Raw genomic sequence first — 10,240 nt, 5'->3', positions numbered from 1 at the left:
GAGGCAGATGGGAGGGAGGTTCAAAAGGCAGGGGATATATGTACACCTATGGCTGATACATGTTGAGGTTTGACAGAAAACAGTAAAATTCTGTAAAGCAGTTATCCTTCAACAACAAAAAAAAGGCAGAGGAACCAGAGATTAAATTGCCAACACCCATTGGATTATAGGAAAGGCAAGAGAGTTCCAGAAAAACATCTACTTCTGCTTTATTGACTATGTCTAATCCTTTGACTATTTGGATCACAACAAATTGTGAAAAATTCTTAAAGAGATGGGAATACCAGACCACCTCACCTGCCTCCTGAGGAATCTGTATGCAGGTCAAGAAGCAACAGTTAGAACTGGACATGGAACAACAGACTGGTTCCAAATTGGGAAAGGAGTATGTCAAGGCTGTATCTTGTCACCCTGCTTATTTAACTTCTATGCAGAATACAGCATGCGGAATGCCAGGCTGGATGAAGTACAAGCTAGAGTCAGGACTGCAGGGAGAAATATCAATAACCTCAGATACACAGAAGGCACCACCCTTATGGCAGAAAGTGAAGAAGAACTAAAGAGCCTCTTGATGAAAGTGAAAGAGGAAAGTGAAAATGTTGGCTTAAAGCTCAACATTCAGAAAACTAAGATCATGGCATCTGGTCCCATCACTTCATGGCAAATAGATGGGAAAACAATGGAAACAGTGAGAGACTTTATTTTTCTGGGCTCCAAAATCACTGCAGATGGTGCTTGCAGCCATAAAATTAAAAGACACTTGTTTCTTGGAAGAAAAGTTATGACCAACCTAGATAGCATATTAAAAAGCAGAGACATTACTTTACTGACAAAGGTCCGTCTAGTCAAAGCTCTGGTTTTTCCAGTAGTCATGTGTGGATGTGAGAGTTGGACCATGAAGAAAGCTGAGTGCCGAAGAATTGATGCTTTTGAACTGTGGTGTTGGAGAAGGCTCTTGAGAGTCCCTTGGACTGCGAAGAGATCCAACCAGTCCATCCTAAGGGAAATCAGTCCTGAATATTCATTGAAAGGACTGATGTTGAAGCTGAAACTCCAATCCTTTGGCCACCTGATGCAAAGAACTGAGTCATTGAAAAAGACCCTGATGCTGGGAAAGATTGAAGACAGAAGGAGAAGAGGACGACAGAGGATGAGATGGTTGGATAGCATCATTGACTCGATGGGCATGAATTTGAGCAAACTCCAGGAGCTGGTGATGGACGGGGAAGCCTGGTGTGCTGCAGTCCATGGGGTCACAAAGAGTCGGACATGACTGAGCGATTGAACTGACCGTGTCAAATCTACTGATCATTTTAAGGAGAACTGACGGCCTCATGATTCTGAGACTCCCAGTCTACCCACTTGATGTATCTTGACATTTATTTACATACTATATTCTTTAGTTTTCCTAAGCAATATTTTTAGGGTGGATTTTTTTCTCATCAAATGAATTCCTATGTATCAGATGTATTTTCTATACTTTTATACGTGTATTTTTATCAATTGACTTTGCTACTTTAATAAATGGTGGGTTTTAATCTTTTTCTCTTCTCTTGGTGAGAACGTTTACTGTCGGTGACGCCAGCTTTGTGGTCAGCTGTGGCCGCCAGGTCTCACGTCTGGTCCTCAGGCGTCACCCACCTGCCAGCTGAGCGCTTGCCCCCCTCTCCCCACCACCCAGGGCTCCCTCCTGGCAGCCACCTTTCTCTCTGTTCCTGTGAGTTTGAGTTATTTAAGATTCTACATATGAATGATATAAATGGTGTTTTAAAATTTATTTCCCAATTATTTGTGCCAATGTGTCGACGCCCCCGCAGCTCTTGCACGCTGCCCCTGCAGCCCGCCTCCTGCAGGGCTCCCCAGCAGCGTCCGTCTGCCTCCCTTTCCAGTCTGTCCACCTTGTCCTGGTTCCCGCCCCCCTGCACTGGGGGGAGCAGGCAGGAGTCCACTAACGAGGCCGGAGTAAGGTCCCCACAAACACAGGCTCTCGAACAGAGGACACTGCTTGTTGGCTGGGGGTGGTTTTCTTTTCTCTGTTTATCATGCATGACACAGGAGCTGCACCATTCCCCCTGAATCTCCGGAGATGGTCCTGTCACTCTGCTCGTATGAGTGGCATCCATCCCCGCAGGACTGGGAGGCGGACCTTGTCTTCCTTCGTCATCTCCCAAAGTCTGCAGAACGAGAGGTGTTTCACTTTATTTCTAGCATCGCCACCCCCACCGCCATCAGGGAGTGTTGCCGGGGTCTGCCGCTGTTTCCAGCTTCTCGGAGAACCAGCCCGCGGCTTTGCTGAACTTCCGCTTTGCTCCCCTGGCTCTGGCGCCTGCGGTTTTATTTGTCTCCCTGCAGATGCATATGCGTGGGCTTCCCTGGCGGCTCAGCTGGTAAAGAATCCGCCCGCGGTGCGGGGGACCTGGGTTCCATCCCTGGCTTGGGAAGATCCCCTGGAGAAGGGAACGGCTACCCGCTCCAGTAGTCTGGCCTGGAGAATTCCATGGACTGTATAGTCCATGGGGTTGCAAAGAGTCAGACGCAACTGAGCGACTTTCACTCACTTGGTGTGTGCACATATATATATTTAATTGGGGTGTAATTGCTTTAAGACGTTGGTCTCTGCTGTACAAGGAGGTGACTCAGCCATGTGTATGCTCGTGTCCCCTCCCTCGTGGACCTCCCTCCCCCCGCCCCGTCCCACTCCTCTCGGTCACCAAAGAGCAGTGAGCTGAGCCCCTGTGCTGCACAGCAGCTTCCCACCGGCTATTTAATGTTTCCAAATCAAGCAGCCGACAGTGGATTAATCTCCAAAATATACAAACAGCTCATGCAGCTCAACATTAAAAAATAAACAAGCAAGCAACCCAACCAGAAAATGGGCAGAAGGCCTAAGTATTTAGAAGTTGCTTGGATCTTAATATTTGGCATTTCTTCTTTTCAATACATGACAGGCAAGTCAAGGATGGCAATTACCCTTTATTTTCTACTTTAACTGTATCTGAAAATTTTTTTAATGTAGTGTTTGGCGTATTATTCAGATCAATATTTTCTAATTTTCAGTACAATTCTTTGATCTCTAGGTCATTTAGAAATCACTTTCAATACATTCGCATCAGATTTTGTAAGCAGCTTGGATTTTTCTTGTCGGCATAATCGTGTTCCAACCGGAGCTGGGTCGCTGCAGCACCAGGTCTTCGCTGTGGGGCGTTGTGTGCGGTCAGTGCTGGTGAAGACCGCGTGCTCCGCGCTTGTCGAGTACCACAAGTGCGGCCGAGTCACTCAGTGTGGCGTCCACACCTTTTATGCTCTTTCTGCTTTTTCTTATCTGCATGTCCCAAGTATGATGACGACCTGTGGGGACCCATCAGCTTCTTATAATCCTGACAACTGTTGCTCTGCACTTCTTCAGAGTCTGTTATTAATTTTATTTTGGCTAGAATTTTCTTGGGTGTATCTTTTCCTTTCAGTCACTCCCTGATCTTGGGTCTTACATATTTCTCTGCATAAAATCTGATTTTTTTTTTTTAGAGTGAAAGCGGGTTTATTCTGGGAGAGGCACACCCCGTAAACAGAATGCAGTCCCATCTCAGAGGCCAGAACGCCGAAACCCTGAGTCCAAACTGGCCACTCTCCTAACCGGCACATTTCACATTACGTCCTGTGAGATCGTCTGTGTACACAGACGGCGTGGATTGTGCACACAGATTGCTCCAGAACAATAAACACCTGCTTGCCCACACATTTCTGAGGGCCAGGGATCCGAGAAGGCCCTAACCTTGTGGTCCAAGCCCCAGGTCTCACGTGAGGTTCGGTCAAGGCCGTGGCCGAGGCTGGGTCACGTGAAGGCTTGACTCGGGGGCGGGGGGGTCCGATTTCCGAGGGTTCGCTCACCCGGACGAGGGTTGGAGGCCTCGTCCTCACCTCACGGACCCTCCAAAGGGCCGCTTGAGTGCCCTCACGGCGGGTGGAGCATGTGCAGAACAAGAAATTCCAGACAGGCCCTGGAGTCACGTCTTCTGTGGCTCAGCCTGAGAAGTCACACTGGGTCACTTCTGCCATGTTCTGCTGGCCACAAGCCCGGCCTGATGTGACGTGAGGGGTCTGCCCGGGGCCGGGGCGCAGGAGGCGGGGCTCCCCGGGGCGCCTTGGAGCCTCCCGCCCTCAGGACCTCCAATCTGACTGCGTCTGGTGTCTGTTTACCCTTCTCCACCTCGTGTTTCTCTTTCTCTTTGCCTTCTTTTCATTAATGCTTTTGCCATTTCAGTTTCTCCTCCTCCGGGTTTGGAGGTCACACACTCTGTTTCAGGGCTTTTAGCTGTTGCATAGAAATGACCAGCTGCATGCTGAGGTTAACGTCTAAAGTTCCGAAAATCCTACTTTTATTCCCGCCCAGACAAGGCAGAGAACCTGCCTGCCAGCGCAGGAGACATAAGAGACACAGGTTCACTCCCTGGGTCGGGAAGATCCCTCGGAGGAGGGCATGCCAACCCACTCCAGTGTTCTTGCCTGGAGACTCCCGTGGACAGGGGAGCCTGGCGGGCTGCAGTCCATGGGGTTGCAAAGAGTTGGACACGATGGAGCGGCTTAGCAGCAGCAGGACAATACAATGACCTTCAGGCTTGGAGACATTAGTACTGTGTGTTCAGACCACACAGCGGCTCTCCGCCCTGCACCCTCCCCAGGTCTCAGACTGCCCCCACGGAAGCTCTCATCTCTCCTCTGTTTCGGACTCTCACCTTGACAGAGACAGGCTCTCTGCAGTGGGCGCCCAGCGGGGCCCTCTCAGCACCTTTCTCCTTGGCTGTCGCTGCTGCTTTCAGAGATACTCAGACAAGTGCACGGCTTTCCAGAAGCAAACTGTCTTACTTGCCTGCAAAATTTCCGACTGTTTTAAGGACGGGTCTGGGTGTGGGGTTTTATTTGTATTTATTCAAACTGGAAATCTCCAAGCTTTATTAATCCGCACACTCGTGTCTTTAGTGGTTTATGAGAAGCGCTCAGCCTTTAACCCTTTGAGTGCCGCCTCCGTCCCACCGCCTCTCCGTGCCTGACCCCCTTCTCCACCCACCTCCTGTGTCCCTTCACCTCCCAGTCGCCTTCCGGTTTCCTGCGGGGCCACCCGCGTAGGCTCCTCCTCTGCCTTCCAGATCATTCTGTCCTCAGAGTCTAGAGCGCTGTGAACCCCGTCCACTGAAAGGCTTTAGTTATTATAGACTCATTTTTTAGAAACGCTACTTTTTAATAAATTTGGCCTTTCTTTATAATTCCTTTCCTTTGCCTGAAATCTCTACATTGTATTGAAATCATGTCCTGTTCTGTGTCTGATAATTTTATCAGCTTGTGAGGTCTTAGGTCACGTTCTGTTTCTGCCGGCACTCTCACATTTTATTAGGGATGAATCGTTTTCTTTAAGGAGTGGATTGCGGCTAGTCTCTGCATTTCTTCCAGGATGCGGGCACGTCCCCTCAGAGAGCCTGTGTGCCCCGGCGGAACCCCATCCTCGGGCCCTCATCTTCCATCTCCTGAGCAAGGCCGCCGGCATCACTTTAAGCTCATAGTCTGAGGCTTGGTGCCCTCCGCGCCCCGCCCCAAGCCCAGGGATGAGAACTTGTCACCAGGCCTGTTTCCTGTTTGGGACTAGCTCGGGGCAATCTCCCTGGGATTTCCACCCCCCCTGCTCAGCACCAAGAACACGCTCCCTGGGGCTGGGAAGGTGTGTTTTGGGCTCGCCCACGGTGTAATCTTTTGGGGTTGCCACTTTCTGAGGGGCAGGGTGTCTCTCACCCTCATGGGGGTGGTCTTCTGCCCCCGACACCCCTGAAGCCTTGGAACCTCGAGCCTGGGCGGTCCTGGCCCACAGGGCTAACCCTGCAGACTTCGCCTGATTGCTTCTTGCTTTTCGCCTTTTGTTGCTTTTAAGAAGGTGTTTTTCCTGTTTCATGGTCAGTTCAGTCCAGTCGCCCAGTCGTGTCCGACTCGGCGACCCCGTGGACTGCAGCACGCCAGGCCTCCCTGTCCATCACCAACTCCCGGAGTTTACTCAAACTCACGTCCATCGAGTCCGTGATGCCATCCAACCATCTCATCCTCTGTCGTCCCCTTCCCCTCCTGCCTTCAATCTTTCCCACCGTCAGAGTCTTTTCCAAAGAGTCAGTTCAGGTTGCTGTTTTTTCCCAAAAGGACTGATCGGATCCAGAGCACCAGCTCCTGAGTGGACACCCCCACTTTGGGTCCTCCACGCGCTCCCCTCACGCCCCCTCATTCACCCCAGGATGTGCAGCGCAGGGCTCTCCTGTGTCTCAGTGCTGCCCCCCTGCCAGCCCCTAACGGACAGCGCACCGCACCTCTGCCCTGAGGGCTTGGCCCTTCCCAGGTCTGGCCTGGCCAGCCCACCCCCGTTAGGCCTGGACTGCACAGACCTGCCCCTTGGCCTCTGAGCCTGCTCCCCTGAAGACGGGGCCCCCGCACACCCCGAGGGACAGGCTAGCTCCCGTCCCTGGGGAGGCCCCGTCCCTGGGGAGGCCCCATTCCTGGGCTCAGGCTCAGCGCTGCTCCAGGCTCCGGGAAGTGGCAGGCTGCTTTGCATAGGAACCAAGCGGCCCCTCCCACCCCGCCTGCCCCTGGGGAGAAGTTACTCAGCCAGGCTACCAGCAGGGCTGCTGGTGGCTCCGGCTGGTGTGGCAGCTCAGCCCATGGCACCCCTGGGCTGGGCCCGAGGCCAGGAGAGCCTGGGAAAGCCCCCACGCCCTCGCCGCCGACACGCAGGCTGCAGCTCGCCCGGAGCCGGCCTTGGCCCGGTAGCCCCAGGCTGAGTCTCAGGTCGCTGAGAAAGATCACAGATGTGGCTGCTGAGAGCAAGGACAGAGGCTGCGGGAGCCTCGCCCCTTGGCTCGCGTGTTGCGGGTGGGGGGGGGGCGCGGGGGAGGGGCCGGCGTCCAGCTTCTTGGAGGGCACTGACCCCACCTGCTGGCTGGCTCACGCCCCTGGTCTGTTGGAGGAACTGGAGAAATCCTGGAGAAACACCAGCACTCAATGGGGCTCCAGGCGCCCAGGCTTTGCAGGGTGGGGCTGGAGGAGTGTGTCCTTCTGGAGGACGTGGCCGCTGTCGGAGCAGCAGGGGAGGAGGCAGGACGGGGGCGGAGAGCCAAGGCCCCGCAGTCCCGTCCTGTGCCCACAGGGCCCTGGAGCCAACACCCGCATGGTCAGCAGGCGTCCTTGGCCGGGTCTCCTAAGCGGGCCCTGCTCCCGAGGCTGGACCCCAGCTGGGCTTTGGGGGGAGGCTCGTGGGTGCCAATGGGGCTGTGCGCTCCAGCCATCTAGAGTGTGCTCATAACCTCCTAGGAGAGTCCCCGGGTTTGCTCACTGCCCCTAACTGGGACTCCTCTCCTGGGGCGGAGAAGATGAGCACAAGCCCCAGAGCCTCGCTCCCTGGCCTCGAGTGGAGGTTCCGGCTTTTCTGGGAGTGGGGAGCGAGTGGGCTTGGAAGCCAGCTGGGACTAACCTCCGGGGAGACCAGCGCTTCGCAGGGGGTGAGGGCTGCCCTGAGCAGGGCGAGTCCTAGGGGGTCACGCCCTGGGGCGCAGAGTCTCAGAGATCCGTGAGTGTGCCCAGAGACAAGGTTCTGGGGCAGGGCCAGTGGGCCTGGTCTAGCGTGGCGGACGCCACTTCGCGGACTCACTGGAGCAGTCTGGAAGTTGGTGGGTGGCCTCGGGGGCGCGATAAGGCGCGGGCGGGCAGGGCCTGGTAGGTGGGCGTTGCCGGGGCTGGGTGGGCGCGATCTGGGTGGAGGGCGCCATCCCGGGCGGTGGCGGGCTCAGTCTCAGGGCCCTCCTCACCCTCTCTCTGCTGCAGGGTTCCCAAGGGCCCCCCCAGCGCCCTGCCTGGTGTGCCATGGCTCGCTGCCGCCCGCCGGTCCCTGCAAGCGCTGCCGCTCCTTCTGTGCCGCCATCCTGCAGGGCGCCTCCTTCGTGCCCCTCGGCGACGAGCCGGGCAGCGGCCTGTGGACCCCGTGACGCCGAGCACCGCGGCCGGAGCGACGCACCCGGGCCCCGCGGCCTCCAGAACGTGGCTCGTTCCTTTGAAATCCTCCACGTAGATGCGGGACCTTGTATACAGAGCTATTTTAGCGAACCTGTGCACCCTCACCTTGGTATTTCTTATGGAGCCTGGGCCCCCCGCCGGCTGCCTGCACCCCAAGCCCACCTGCACCCCGGGCCCGCCCTGTACCCCACCCTGTGCCACGTCCCCACGCCTCGCTCCCAGTCCGCACCCCTGCCCTGGGGGAGACGGACTCTGCCCTGGGTGCCCCTGCCCAGGCACCCTCCTCACTGGAGGGCGCCCTGTCCCCAGAGGCCCCGTGTCCACTCACTGATTCAACAGAAGTCTGGCTGCGCTGCTCCAGGTTCTCTGCGCCTGAGCGTCTCCTTCCAACCCGGTGCTGAGTGAGGGGGTGAAGGGGCGCCCGCACTAGGTCAGACCCCTCAGAGTCCACCACAGGTGGCCTTTCAGGCCCCCGGGCCGTCCGTGGGCCGTGCAGGCTTGCAGAGACCAGAGGCGGGTGAGCCTCCGAAGCATCTCGGCTCGGGCTGGGGCGTCCCAGCCACCCGGCCTGCAGGGGCTGGGGAGCCCCAGAGGACAAGGCCCCATCCCCACCACGCTTCTCCCCATGAAGCCACATGGTGGCTGCGTTTCTGACCCCCTGCAGCCCCTCAGTACTGGCACGGCGTGCTCCGGACCCCGGGGGTGTTGGCCGGCAGGGGGGCCAGGACCGGGGCCACGTGGGGCCTCCTCGCTCCAGGAAGGGCCGGTGCCCATGGAGTCCCTGAGTGCACAGTCCCCACCTTCCCCCAGGTGAGAAAGCAGGTGGCAGCCTCGGGCATTCACCGGCCTCAGGCTGGTCCTGCCCGCTCGGCCTGGTGGACAGTGGGCACACAACGCGTGGCCCTCCTGACCGGAGCCATCCAGCTGACCCAGGGAGCTCTGGCAGCCTGACTCAGAGGAGACCAGGCCAGGGACAGCGGGGGAACTAGCGCCTGGACTTCCCGGCCACCCCAGACGCCCCGGCCAACAGCTGACCGCACCCCACAGGAGACCACAGGTGAACACTGCCCAGACGGCTCCACCCGCCATCGGCTCTGCCTCCCAGCGGCGGGGGAGGGCAGCCCACAGCTGCTTCGGGCTGGGGCAGGGAGGCTGCGCAGTGGACTCTGGCTTCTGGGTGGGGTGGGGGTGCAGGTGGCGGGGACCGTGGTCCTGGGTGATGTTTGCCGACGGGCCCCACGCCGGGTTTCCCATGTTGGTTCCTGCCTCTTGAGGCTCGAGTCCACAGCCCGTCTCAGGTCAGACGAGAGGGTGACAGGCAGGCGAGCAGCCAGGGCAGCCCTGGGGGTGCCCAGGGAGCCCGCCCAGGGGTGCTGCCAGCTGGGTCTGCTCCCCTCCACACGCGCAGCGCCCTGTTGGGGTTCCAAGCAGATCCCCAGCTCCCTGGGCCCTGGAGGGGGTCTCTGGGCTCTCCAGCAACTCCCTCTTTTCCATGCCTCTGACTCAAGGGACATGCCCTCGGGGCCAGAGGTGCTCAGACCTGCCAGCCAGTGCAGGAGGCAGGCTGGACCCGGGGAGAAGACCAAGGACCCCTGAGCCACACCTCAGCCTAGGCCTGGGGGCAGGCAGGGCGCTGTGAGCGCCTGCGTGGAGGCCTCTCTGCAGAGGACCCAAATGCAGAAGGGGCAGAGTGCACTCCCTGCACAAGTCAGGCCCCAGAGTCAGCCTCGGGGTAGTGCTCTCTAGGGTGTGGACAGTGAAGCGAGGGCTCAGCAAAGTGGAGCGGCCTCTCACACCCAGAGGAGGGATGGGCACTCAGGACTGGAGGGGTGTCCCAGGCTTGTGGGAGCTGGGGCTGGTGCCAGGGACGGCTCCCACCTCTCTGCTAGCCTCACTGAGCTCGATGACCCGGGCACGAGCCACCTTCCATCCCTCGACTTTGGGACAGAGGCCTGAGAGAAGCGGGGGACACCGAGGAGCCGTGGGGGGTGCAGGGCGGCTCCCCGAGCCCACAGGCCCACAGTCAGCCTTGCCCCAGCTGCCAGCCCCAGGGGCACCCAGCCGTTGGAGACCCCGGAGCCCCACAGTTCCAGGATGTCTCCTCTGACAGCCTGGAAACTCCAGGGCATCTGGCCAGGGGCCAAAGCCCGCAGGCGGAAGTTGTGGGCTGTGGCTGTGGCCAGCCCACTGGGAGGGGGAGTGT

Source organism: Budorcas taxicolor, chromosome 5 (genome assembly GCF_023091745.1).
Source record: "Budorcas taxicolor isolate Tak-1 chromosome 5, Takin1.1, whole genome shotgun sequence".
NCBI classification, from domain to species: domain Eukaryota; kingdom Metazoa; phylum Chordata; class Mammalia; order Artiodactyla; family Bovidae; genus Budorcas; species Budorcas taxicolor.
Note: the sequence above shows the minus strand (reverse complement) of the source record.